Source organism: Piliocolobus tephrosceles, chromosome 6 (assembly GCF_002776525.5).
Source record: "Piliocolobus tephrosceles isolate RC106 chromosome 6, ASM277652v3, whole genome shotgun sequence".
Lineage (NCBI taxonomy): Eukaryota > Metazoa > Chordata > Mammalia > Primates > Cercopithecidae > Piliocolobus > Piliocolobus tephrosceles.
The window spans coordinates 126,623,937-126,637,568 of record NC_045439.1 but is presented as its reverse complement, the minus strand read 5'-3'; the positions used below and the strand labels follow the sequence as shown (position 1 = coordinate 126,637,568).

Genomic DNA, 13,632 nt, shown 5'->3' with positions numbered 1-13,632 from the left:
TACAAGAAATATGCACATTGGAGATATATTCTGGATATATTAGGTCTGTACTCCCCACCTCTGATCATTACTAACATACTTCTGTAAAGTATTTCTTAATCACGAAAGAAGAACTTATATTTGAGGAAATTATCATGGTTTAATTGTTTTGCTCTACAGCAACTTTAGTTATTCCATGTGATAGCTTTCATGTAAATTTGTCTAAATAGCTAAACATACTTTATTGCCGTTTTTTCATCCTTGCAGTCTCTGTTGAAGTAACTTTCAGAGGATATTTAATAGAAATGCTCTTCATAAAAAGTTTTTATTAAATGCCAAATTATTGAAAATGTGCCAGTATATAGAACAGGATGAGAACTGGAATTCGTGATCAACTCAGTAAAATTATTTTTTCTTTTCTGTTTGGCTATATTTCTGGTTTTTTAAACATACATTTTATCACATTTAATTGAAGTTGACTACTTCTGTATTAGTAGTGTTTCAAGCCAGACTTTTAAGGGTATATGTCTCACACAAAAATGGTTAGCAATAGTTAAATGATACTACATTAAATCTACCTGGATATGATATTATTATCCTGAAGAGATTTTCCTGGCTAAAAGTAGAACCTCATCTTTCTATTAATCTAGTATTTTTCTGTTTATTTGCATCTTAGATGTTTTTTGCGCTGATGGTTTCATCCTATCTTATAGAGAAGTCGATGTGTTAGCTCTTAAAAAATCCTGATAATGTGGAGCTTAAGTGACCAAAGAAGAGATTATCCTTGCTTTCTTGGTTTCAGAAACAGCCTTACTTAGGAAAACAGGTTCAAAGAGTTCAGTGTAATTGGTCTGAAAACCAAAACAGTTATTTAAAAGGAGAAATGGCCAATTTAAATTCTCATTTAGAGAATATGGCAGAGTAACTAGAGAATATTTTGTTCTTTTCACTTAAAAATTCCTACTTGGTTATAACAACATTTTCAGCCTATATAATTACTTGTGGTATTGAGTTTTATAGCTTTCTACTTGCTTTGTAACAGGTTATAGTTGACCCTTAGTATCTGTGGGGAATTTATTCCAGGACCGCCACTCCCCCCTGCCCCCGCCCTTGGATAACAAAATCCTTGGATGCACAAGTTCCTCACATAAAATGGCATAGTATTTACATATAACCTAAATATATTCTTCTTCATACTTTAATCTCTAGGTTACTTATAATATCTAATACAATGTAAATGCTATGCATGTAGTTGTTATACTGTATTGTTTTCTTCTTTTTTTTTTAAATAAAAAAATTGTGGTTACATAGTAGGTACATATTTTTACTTTTTGCTATTTTTCATTTTACTTTATTTTTCCCAAATATGATTGATCTGAAGCTGATTAAATCTGAAGATGCAGAACTTGTGGATATGAAGAAATTACACCTTTTATTTGCCTCAGACTCCCTTCTTAAGGCTCGAAATGTTTCCTTATTCTAGAGTCCTTATTAGATTTGGTGACTAAATATATGTTTACCAGCATTGTTTGTGTTTTTACAGATTTGAGATCTGTATTTTTATATGAAAACTCTCTAATAAGATGCAGTGTTTTAAAGTCTCCAAAAGGTCAGGGTTATCTATAGCCTGGAAATTTCACCATGTATCATCTCAATGTCTCCAGAATCTACTACCTCTCATTGACTCTACTTCTACCACCCTGATCTAAGCCAACATTATCTCTTGGATTTTTGCTGGTGATAAAAAACGTGTTTCTAGCCAATCTCTCTGCTTCTATCCTTGAGACTCTGAAGCATATTCACAGTGCAACAGAGTAATCGTTTGATAATGTAAGCTAGATTTTGTTGTTTCTCTATTCAAAATCTAGTTGCTTGTTATCTCATTCAGAGTAATGACCAAAGTACTTACAATGGCTCATAAAGACCTGCATGATCTGTGCACCTGTTACCTCTCAAACCTCATCTACTCCACCCTCCTTGCACACTCAGGTTCAGTCTTTTGGACCTCCTTGTAGTTCTTTGCACATGCCTAATGAGTTTACACCTCAGAGCTTTTGCTCTTGCTGTTATTTCTGCCTGAAACACACTTTCCCCAGACACCCTCATGACTTGTTGATTCATCTTCTTAGATTTCTGCTCAGTCAACTCATCAGCAAGAATGTTATTGTCAATCCTGTTTTATAATAGCACTCCCCTTAGTGCCTTATACTTCTTCCTTGCTTACTTGTTATCTACAGTGAAATTGTTACCTGACACCCTGTATATCTTTATTTATTTATTTGATTGTCTGACTCTGTCAAAATGTAAATCTATGAGGACAGGGACTTTTACCTATTTTGTTCTTGGCTGTATTCCTAGTGCTTACTTAGTTCCTGGCTCATAATACAAGAAATTATTAGGTAAGAACTACTTCAGCCTAATCATTTATTTATTCAAAAACTTTTTAAAATCACCTAGTATTTGCAAGACATTGTATGGGCAAACTATGGAAATAAAAAATTAAAGGAGTGATGATTTATATCCTTGAGCAGTGTATAATCATATAGGGGAATAGACATGTGACCAATGGGTATAGAAACTAAATTGGGGTATATTGGTGGGTCCTAAGGAAGGCTTGATAAATGAGGTGCTATTTGATCTAGATATTAAAGAATAAATAATATTTTGAGAAGTGTAAAATAGGGAAAGAAAATTTCTGGCTTGAACAAAGAAATCTGAGTCACAAGATCTTAAAAGTCTATGTCACAGAATAGCCCTCTTCGTCTGTCTAGTATACATCATTACTTATTACTCCTCCAGGGAGAGGGTGGTGAATATTGATTTTACTCATATAGCAGTTTAACATCAAATGCTCTTTCTTTGTGATTTCCTCAGGTAAACACGGGTACCAATCTACCAGACTATTTTACCGTCCCTTAAATTAGCAAGCTCATGTGGCAGCTAAGTTACTGTCACATGTAACTGCAGCAGTAGTGGCCAAAATAATGTCATTTGTTATTCATGAGGTGCTCAGGTAATATTTGACTTTCATGGTTATATACTTTTTCATAGAGGCTATTAATATAATACTACTAATTAGAATTTTCTCATTTTTTTTTCTCTTTAGGTAAATGAGAGTGAACTTATCAAATGAACAGGGGCAAGCACTCTATGGTGTCTGAATTTGTGTTGCTGGGACTCTCCAATTCTTGGGAGATTCAGATTTTTCTTTTTTGCTTTTCTTGTCTTTTCTATGTGTCTGATGTGATGGCAAATCTCATTGTAGTGGTCACTGTAACCTCTGACCCTTACTTGCACTCCCCCTTGTATATTTTGCTGGCCAACCTCTCCGTCATTGATCTGATATTTTGCTCCATTGCGGCACCCAAGATGATCTGTGATATTTTCAGGAAACAGAAAGTCATTTCCTTTGGGGGCTGTGTAGCTCAGATCTTCTTTAGCCATGCTGTTGGGGGCACTGAAATGGTGCTGCTCATAGCCATGGCCTTTGACAGATATGTTGCCTTATGTAAGCCCCTTCACTAACTGATCATCATGAATCCAAGAATGTACATTTTGATTCTAGTGGCTGCTTGGGCCATTGGTCCAATTGACTTTTGTAGTAAACTTGCCCTTCTGTGACCCTAATGTGTTGGATAGCTTTTACTGTGACATACCTCAGCTCATCAAATTTGCTTGCACAAATACCTATAAACTGGAGTTCATGGTTACTGCTAATAGTGGGTTCATTTCCTTGAATGCTTTCTTCTTGCTCATCCTCTCTTATATCTTCATTCTGGTCACTCTTCAGAAACACTCCTCAGGAGGCTCACCTACTCCTCAGGAGGCTCATCCAAGGTGCTCTCTACTCTGTGAGCTCATATTACTGTTGTGGTTTTATTCTTTGGTCCACTGACTTTTTTCTATGTATGGCCCTCTCCTCCAACACATCTGGATAAATTTCTAGCCATATTTGATGCAATTTTCACTCCTTTTCTGAATCCAGTCATCTACACATTCAGGAACAGGGAAATGAAGATTGCGATAAGGAGAGTGTTCGGTCAATTTATGGGTTTTAGAAAAACTACGTAAGTGGCTTTATTAAAACACAGAATTTCCAAGTGACTATTGAAAGTCCACAGTAGGCAGTCCTCATAAGAAGAGACTTTCTGCTGTGCATCACTGTGAGTTCTCACAGACCTTCATTGCCCATATGGAGGGTCTATTTTGTTCCGACTGAAGAGTGAGTGACATTTGTCCTTGAAGAGAAAGACTTTATACATAATATATAGAAATCAAACATTATATTCACTCCTAAGTTTTAGTCCCCAAAGAATCATGTCATTAATAATATTCACATGGATTAAATATGGTGTAAATAAGTTTGTTTCTCAGAAAAACTGTATTACTGTTTTCAAGCTGTCCTGCCCTCTAATTGGAGTATTTGTTAACATCATGCTTTATTATCTGTGTACATCTCATATCTCCATTTTTATTTGTTCTGCCTTGTAATCTCAGCCTTCTGGTTATTTGTTCTGCCTTGTTATCTCAGTCTTTTGGTTATAAGCAAACAGTAGTGAACATCTTTAGGATTTGTGGTCTGGAGTAATTTACTTACTCCAGAAGTAAATTTTGTCCAACATACAGATTTGCCTACTTCCTCAAATATCACAGTGTTTGTCTTATAACAAGAGTATAAAATGAAAGACAGTATAGTACAGCACAAAATTTGTGTTTAAAATATATAAATTCTGGTCCCAATAGCATCAACTCACTTACTGTGTAATCTTACCTAAATCATTTAACACTTCCAAAATTCAAAGGTGGCAAATAGAACTCACAGGTTTATGATGACGATTAAATAAGAACATATTTGAAAAGGCTTTATCAATTTAAAAGCTAGCCTGGTTTTCTTTCCTGGACTATAACCATTTGCTTGCACACTATCAACTTAGAAATAAAATCGATTTTATCTTCTAATTTATCCATCACACATTAAAGTTACCTTCCACATTATATGCTTTCTGTCCTATACACTCACAAAAGTATCTTGTGATGTATCTCCATGATCTTGTCTTTTCATTGCATTCTGGTGTGTACTTTCATTGATTTATGTCACCTGTAGAACTGAAGATTTAATAGTATACTATCTTCTTTAGGTCATTGGTTAAAAAAAGGCTAACATTTACAGAGTACGTACTATATGTTAGGCACTCATAATTAACTCATTTAATCCTCACAGTAGTCCTTGAGATAGACACTTTTATCATCCTCCTTGTACAATTTGAGAGATGGAGAAACAGATGGGTCAAGTAATTGGTTTAATGTAAGTGGTAGATTTAGGTTTAAACCAGACAGTAAGGCTCCAGAGGCTGACTTCTTAATTGTTGTGTGATTTTTCTTCTCATGAAATTGGTTTAATATGGATCTCTGGGGAATTTTAGCTTATATCTCTTCATGTAAGGCCAATTTTTCTATACCTTTCTCTGTTGCCTGTATTTATGTCAGTTTCATGTGGATGGTAAAATAATTTTAAATTAAATGAATTATGAACCCACCATGGAATTATGTACATACAGTTTAGCTATTATATAATAATTAATATCAGAGTTAATAAAGATAGATTAATAAGTAAAAAGGGAGGTAATAAAACAAGATTTGAAATTTTATTTATTTTTAATTAATTTGTGTATGTACACCAAAATGTTAATAGTGATATTTCTCTGGGGTAAGGATATAGGTGGTTTTTACTCTTGTCTCATACTTACCTATAAACTTTATTTTTGCATTATATTTTTTATTGAAAAATAAAAATTTTATATGTTGTGTATAACATATTTTAAAATGTATATACACGTGTGGAATGGTAAATTGAGCTAATTAACATGCATTACTTCATATACTTAACATTTTTTGGTGGTGAGAATACAATACTTATACTAGCAATTTACAAGAATATAATACAGTGTTAACTATAGTCACCATGTTGTACAAAAGATGTCTTGAACTTACTCCTCTTAACTGAAATTTGTATTCTGTGACCAACTTCTACCCAAGCTCCCCTCAAAACTCCCCACACCTCATGTTAAGCACAATTCTACTCTCCACTTTTACAAGTTCAACTTTCTTAGATTCCACATGTAAGTGAGGTCATGCTGTATTTTACTTTCTGTGCCTGGCATCTTTTACTTAATATTATGCCCTCCAGGTGCATCCATATTGTCACAAATTACTAAATTTCCTTTTGATTTTGAAGGCTTAACAGTAGTGTTTTATTGTGTATATAGTCACAGTTTCTTTATCCCTTGATCCACTGATAGATACTAAGGTTGATTTTGTATCTTGGCTATTATGAATAATGCTGCAATGAATACAGGGGAGCAGATATCTTTTTGAGAGACTGATTTTTCTCCCCTTGGATATATGCCCAGAAGTGGGATTGCTGAAGCATATGCTAGTTTTATAAGTTTTTCATAAATCCATATGGCTATAGTAATTTATACTTCTATTAACTATGTATTTCTTTTATTCACATACTCCCCAATGCTTGCTATTTTTTGTCTTTTTGATAACAGCCAGTCTAACAGATGTAAGGTGAAATCTCATTATGGTTGTAATTTGCATTTCCTTGATGATTAGTGATACTGAAGATTTTTTGATATACTTGTTGGCCATTTGTATGTCTTCATTCAAGAAATGTCTATTCAGGTCCTTTGCCTATTTTTTCACTGGGTTGTTTCCTTGCTATTGAGTTGCATGAGTTCCTTATATATTTTGGATGTTAATCCCTTATCAGATGTATGGTTTGCACATATTTTCTTCCATTTTGTGGGTTGTCTCTTCACTCTTTTGATTGTCATAGAGCTTTCCCCCCTGTTTTCTTCTAGTAGTTTTATAGTTTTGGATCTGATGCTTAAGTCTTTAATACATTTTGAGTGAATGTTTGTATCTGGTGTGAGATGAGGGTCTAATTTCATTCTTTACATGTGGATATCCAACTAGTTATCTCAAGACCATTTATTGAAGATCCTTTATTCATTGTGTGTTCTTGGCATCTTTGTCAAAAATCAATTGACAATAAACGCATGGATTTATTTCTGGTCTCTTTATGCTCGTCTATTGGTCTATGTGTCTGTTTTTTATGCCACTTTTGTGCTTTTGTGATTTCTATAGCTTTGTAGTATATTTTGAAGTTAGTATGATGCCTTTAGATTTGTTCTTTTGCTCAAGATTGCTTTGGTTATTTGGGATCTTTTGTGGTTCCACATAAATTTTAGAATTGTGTTCTCTATTTCTGTTAAAAAAAAAAAAAGTCATTGGAATTTTGATAGGGATTACACTGAATTTGTTGATCACTTTGGGTAGTATGAACATCTTAACAATAGCGAATTCTTCCAATCCATTGACACAGGATATTTTGTCATTTATGTCTTGTTCAATTTCCTTTATAAATGTTTTACAGTTCTCAGTGTACAGATTTTTTACTTCCTTAATTAAATTTTTTCCTAGGCATTTTGTTTTCTGTATCAATTGTAAAAGGGATTCTTTTCTTGACTTCTTTTTCACACAATTCAGTAGTATATAGAAACATTACTGAATTTTGTGTGTTATATATTTTCAGACTTAATAGATTGTTAATCAGTTCTAATAGTTTTTTGGTGGAGTCTTTAGAATTTACTATGTATAACATCATGCCATCGCAAACAAATAATATAACTTCTTTTCCAATTTGAATGCCTTTTATTTCATTTTGTTGCATAATTGCTCTGGCTAGAAATTCCAGTATTATATTGAACAGAAGAGATGAGATCAGTCTTGTTCCTGATCGCAGAGAAAAAACTTTCAGCTTTTCACCATTAAGAATGATGGTAGCAGTTGGTTTGTCATATATTGCCTTTCTTATGTTGAAGTACTTTCCTGTACCTAGATTGTTGTCAGTTTTGTCATGAAAGTATGTGAATATTGTCAAATGCTTTTTCTGCATCTATTTAGATGATCCTATGGTTTTTGTTTTTTATTCTGTTAATGTGGCATATCACATTTTTTGATTTGAGTATGTTGACCGTCCTTGGATTGCAGGGGTAGGTCCAACTTGATCATGGTGAATAATTTTCCTAATGTGGTATTGAATTAGGTTTGCTGGTATTGTTTTTGAGGATTTTCACATCTCTGTTCATTAGGGATATTATAATTTTCCTTTCTTGTAATGCTCTTGTTTGGATTTGGTATTGGGGTAATGTTGGGTTTATGAAATGAGTTTGGAAGCATTCTATCCTCTTGAATTTTTTGGAGGAGTCTGAGAGGGATTGGGGTTAATTATATTGATTGATTGATTGATTGATTGAGACAGAGGCTTGCTCTATCACCCAGGCTGGAGTGCAGTGGCACGATCTCAGCTGACTGCAACCTCCTCCTCCCAGGTTCAAGCGATTCTGCTGCCTCAGCCTCCCGAGTAGCTGGGACTACCACACCTGGCTGATTTTTGTATTTTAAGTAGAGACGGGGTTTCACCATGTTGGCCAGGCTGTCTCAAAGTCCTGACCTCAAGTGAGCCGCCCACTTCGGCCTCCAGAATTGCTGGGATTATAGGCATGAGCCACTGTGCCCAGCACATTAATTCTAGCCCATTAATTCTTTCTTAAATGTTTGGTAGAATTTACTAGAGGAGCTTTCTTGTCTTGCCCTAAGATTTTCTTTGATGGGAGATATTTTTTGTTTGTTACTGATTCAATGTTCTAAATGGTTTTTATTCTGTTTAGATTTTCTATTTCTTTGTGGTTTAACCTTGACAGGATGTACATATCATTTACTTCTTTTGATTATCCAATTTGTTGGTGTATAATCGTTCATAGTGGTCAGTTTTGTTTATCTTTTTAAAACACCAGCTCTTAGTTTTTATAGATCTGTTCTGTTTTTCCTATCTTTATTTTATTTCTGCTCTGATCTTTATTATTTTCTTCTTTGTACTAACTTTAGACCTAGTTTGTTCTTCTTTGTCTGGTTCCTTGATATGTAATGTTAGATTGTTTAGCTGACATCTTTCCTCTTTTTTCATGTAGGCATTTAATTGCTACAAAATTCACTCTTAGAACTGCTTTTGATGCTTTCCATATGTTTTGATATGTTGTGTTTCCAGTTTAATTCTCTCTCTATATATATTTTTTTATTTAAGTTCTAGGGTACATGTGCACAACGTGCAGGTTTCTTACATATATATATATGTGCCATGTTGGTGTTCTGCACCCATTAACTTGTCATTTACATTAGGTATATCTCCTATTGCTATCCCTCCCCCATCCCCCAACAATAGGACCTGGTGTGTGGTGTTCCCCTTCCTGTATCCAAGTGATCTCATTGTTCAATTCCCACCTATAAGTGAGAACATGCAGTGTTTGGTTTTCTGTTCTTGCGATAGTTTGGTGAGAATGATGGTTTCCAATTGCATCCATGTCCCTACAAAGGATACGAACTCATCCTTTTTTGTGGCTGCATAGTATTCCATGGTGTATACGTGCCACATTTTCTTAATCCAGTCTGTCACTGATGGACATTTGGGTTGATTCCAAGTCTTTGCTATTGTGAATAGTGCCACAATAAACATACGTGTGCATGTGTCTTTATAGCAGCATGACTTATAATCATTTGGGTATATCCCCAGTAATGGGATGGCTGGGTCAAATGGTATTTCTAGTTCTAGATCCTTGAGGAATCGCCATACTGTTTTCCACAATGGTGGAACTACTTTACAGTCCAACCAACAGTGTAAAAGTGTTCCTATTTCTCCACATCCTCTCCAGCACCTGTTGTTTCCTGATTTTTTAATGATTGCCATTCTAACTGGTGTGAGATGGTATCTCATTGTGGTTTTGATTTGCATTCCTCTGATGGCCAGTGATGATGAGCATTTTTTCATGTATCTGTTGGCTGTATGAATGTCTTTTGAGAAATGTCTGTTCATATCCTTTGCCCACTTTTTGATAGGGTTGTTTGTTTTTTTCTTGTAAATTTGTTTGAGTTCTTTGTAGGTTCTGGATATTAGCCCTTTGTCAGATGAGTAGATTGCAAAAATTTTCTCCCATTCTGTAGGTTGCCTGTTCACTCTGATGGTAGTTTCTTTTGCTGTGCAGAAGCTCTTTAGTTTAATTAGATCCCATTTGTCAATTTTGGCTTTTGTTGCCGTTGCTTTTGGTGTTTTAGACACAAAGACCTTGCTCATGCCTATGTCCTCTATGATATTACCTAGGTTTTCTTCTAGGGTTTTTATGGTATTAGGTCTAACATTTAAGTCTCTAATTCATCTTGAATTAATTTTCATATAAGGAGTAAGGAAAGGATCCAGTTTCAGCTTTCTACTTATGGCTAGCCAATTTTCCCAGCACCATTTATTAAATGGGGAATCCTTTCACCATTTCTTGTTTTTCTCAGATTTGTCAAAGATCAGATGGCTGTAGATGTGTGGTATTATTTCTGAGGGCTCTGTTTGGTTCCACTGGTCTATATCTCTGTTTTGGTACCAGTACCATGCTGTTTTGGTTACTGTAGCCTTGTGGTATAGTTTGAAGTCAGGTAGCGTGATACCTCCAACTTTGTTCTTTTGACTTAGGATTGTCTTGGCAATGCAGGCTCTCTTTTGGTTCCATATGAACTTTAAAGCAGTTTTTCCCAATTCTGTGAAGAAACTCATTGGTAGCTTAATGGGGATGGCATTGAATCTATAAATTACCTTGGGCAGTATGACCATTTTCACAATATTGATTCTTCCTATCCATGAGCATGGTATGTTCTTCCATTTGTTTGTGTGCTCTTTTATTTCACTGAGCAGTGGTTTGTAGTTCTCCTTGAAGAGGTCCTTTACATCCCTTGTAAGTTGGATTCCTAGGTACTTTATTCTCTTTGAAGCTATTGTGAATGGGAGTTCATTCATGATTTGGCTCTCTGTTTGTCTGTTATTGGTGTATAAGAATGCTTGTGATTTTTACACGTTGATTTTGTATCCTGAGACTTTGCTGAAGTTGCTTATCAGCTTAAGGAGATTTTGGGCTGAGACAATGGGGTTTTCTAAATATACAATCATGTCATCTGCAAACAGGAACAATTTGACTTCTTCTTTTCCTAACTGAATTCTCTTGATTTCTTTCTCTTGACTGATTGCCCTAGCCAGAACTTCCAACACTATGTTGAATAGGAGTGGTGAGAGAGGGCATCCCTGTCTTGTACTAGTTTTCAAAGGGAACGCTTCCAGTTTTTTCCCATTCAGTATGATATTGGCTGTGGGTTTGTCATAAATAGCTCTTATTATTTTGAGATACGTTCCATCAGTACCGAATTTACTGAGCATTTTTAGCATGAAGGGCTGTTGAATTTTGTGGAAGGCCTTTTCTGCATCTGTTGAGATAATCAGGTGGTGTTTGTCTTTGGTTCTGTTTATCTGCTGGATTACGTTTATTGATTTGCGAATGTTGAATCAGCCTTGCAACCCAGGGATGAAGCCCACTTGATCATGGTGGATAAGCTTTTTGATGTGCTGCTGAATCCGGTTTGCCAGTATTTTATTGAGGATTTTTGCATCGATGTTCATCAGGGAGATTGGTCTAAAATTCTCTTTTTTTGTTGTGTCTCTGCCAGGCTTTGGTATCAGGATGATGTTGGCCTTATAAAATGAGTTAGGGAGGATTCCCTCTTTTTCTATTGATTGGAATAGTTTCAGAAGGAATGCTACCAACTCCTCCTTGTACCTCTGATAGAATTCGGCTGTGAATCTGTCTGGTCCTGGACTTTTTTGGTTAGTAGGCTATTAATTATTGCCTCAATTTCAGAGCCTGCTATTGGTGTATTCAGGGATTCAACTTCTTCCTGGTTTAGTCTTGGGAGAGTGTAAGTGTCCAGGAAATTATCCATTTCTTCTAGGTTTTCTAGTTTATTTGCGTAGAGGTGTTTATAGTATTCTCTGATGGTAGTTTGTATTTCTGTGGGGTCAGTGGTGATATCCCCTTTATCATTTTTTATTGCATCTATTTGATTCTTCTCTCTTTTCTTCTTTATTAGTCTTGCTAGCGGTTGATTAATTTTGTTGATCTTTTCAAAAAACCAGCTCCTGCATTCATTGATTTTTTGGAGGGTTTTTTGTGTCTCTATCTCCTTCAGTTCTGCTCTGATCTTAGTTATTTCTTGCCTTCTACTAGTTTTGAATGTGTTTGCTATTGCTTCTCTAGTTCTTTTAATTGTGATGTTAGGGTGTCAATTTTAGAACCTTCCTGCTTTCTCTTGTGGGCATTTAGTGCTATAAATTTCCCCCTACACACTGCTTTAAATGTGTCCCAGAGATTCTGGTATGTTGTATCTTTGTTCTCATTGGTTTCAAAGAACATCTTTATTTCTGCCTTCATTTCGTTATGTACCCAGTAGTCATTCAGGAGCATGTTGTTCAGTTTCCATGTAGTTGAGTGGTTTTCATTGACTGTCTTAGTCCTGAGTTCTAGTTTGATTGCACTGTGGTCTGAGAGACAGTTTGTTATAATTTCTGTTCTTGTACATTTGCTGAGGAGTGCTTTACTTCCAAGTATGTGGTCAATTTTGGAATAAGTGCAATGTGGTACTGAGAAGAATGTATATTCTGTTGATTTGGGATGGAGAGTTCTGTAGATGTCTATTAGGTCCACTTGGTGCAGAGTTGAGTTCAATTCCTGGATATCCTTGTTAACTTTCTGTCTCGTTGATCTGTCTAATGTTGACAGTGGAGTGTTAAAGTCTCCCATTATTATTGTATGGGAGTCTAAGTCTCTTTGCTAGTCTCTAAGGACTTGCTTCATGAATCTGGGTGCTCCTGTATTGGTTGTCTATATATTTAGGATAGTTAGCTTTTCCTGTTGAATTGATCCCTTTACCATTATGTAATGGCCTTCTTTGTCTCTTTTGATCTTTAATGGTTTAAAGTCTGTTTTATCAGAGACTAGGATTGCAGCCCCTGCTTTTTTTTTGTTCTCCATTTGCTTGGTAGATCTTCCTCCATTCCTTTATTTTGAGCCTATGTGTGTCTCTGCATATGAGATGGGTCTCCTGAATACGGAAACTGATGGGTCTTGACTCTTTATCCAGTTTGCCAGTCTGTGTCTTTTAATTGGACCATTTAGTCCATTTACATTTAAGGTTAATATTGTTATGTGTGAACTTGATCCTGTCATTGTGATATTAACTGGTTATTTTGCTCGCTAGTTGATGCAGTTTCTTCCTAGCATCGATGGACTTTACATTTTGGCATGTTTTTGCAATGGCTGGTACCAGTTTTTCCTTTCCATGTTTAGTGCTTCCTCCAGTATCTCTTGTAGGGCAGGACTGGTGGTGACAAGATCTCTAAGCATTTGCTTGTCTGTAAAGGATTTTATTTCTCCTTCACTTATGAAACTTAGTTTGGCTGGATATGAAATTCTGGGTTTAAAATTCTTTTCTTTAAGAATGTTGAATATTGGCCCCCACTCTCTTCTGGCTTGGAGCGTTTCTGCTGAGAGATCTGCTGTTAGTCTGATGGGTTTCCCTTTGTGTGTAACCAGACGTTTCTCTCTGGTTGCCCTTAACATTTTTTCCTTCATTTCAACTTTGGCGAATCTGACAATTATGTGTCTTGGAATTGCTCTTCTTGAGCAGTATCTTTGTGGTGTTCTCTGTATTTCCTGAATT

The 13,632-nt window shown here is 35.5% G+C and overlaps 1 pseudogene; it reads left to right on the top strand.

Annotated features, from left to right (window-relative positions):
• The first annotated feature begins 3,108 nt into the window (after positions 1 to 3,108).
• Positions 3,109 to 4,050, top strand: LOC111522549 (annotated as a pseudogene).
• Positions 4,051 to 13,632: the final 9,582 nt, after the last annotated feature.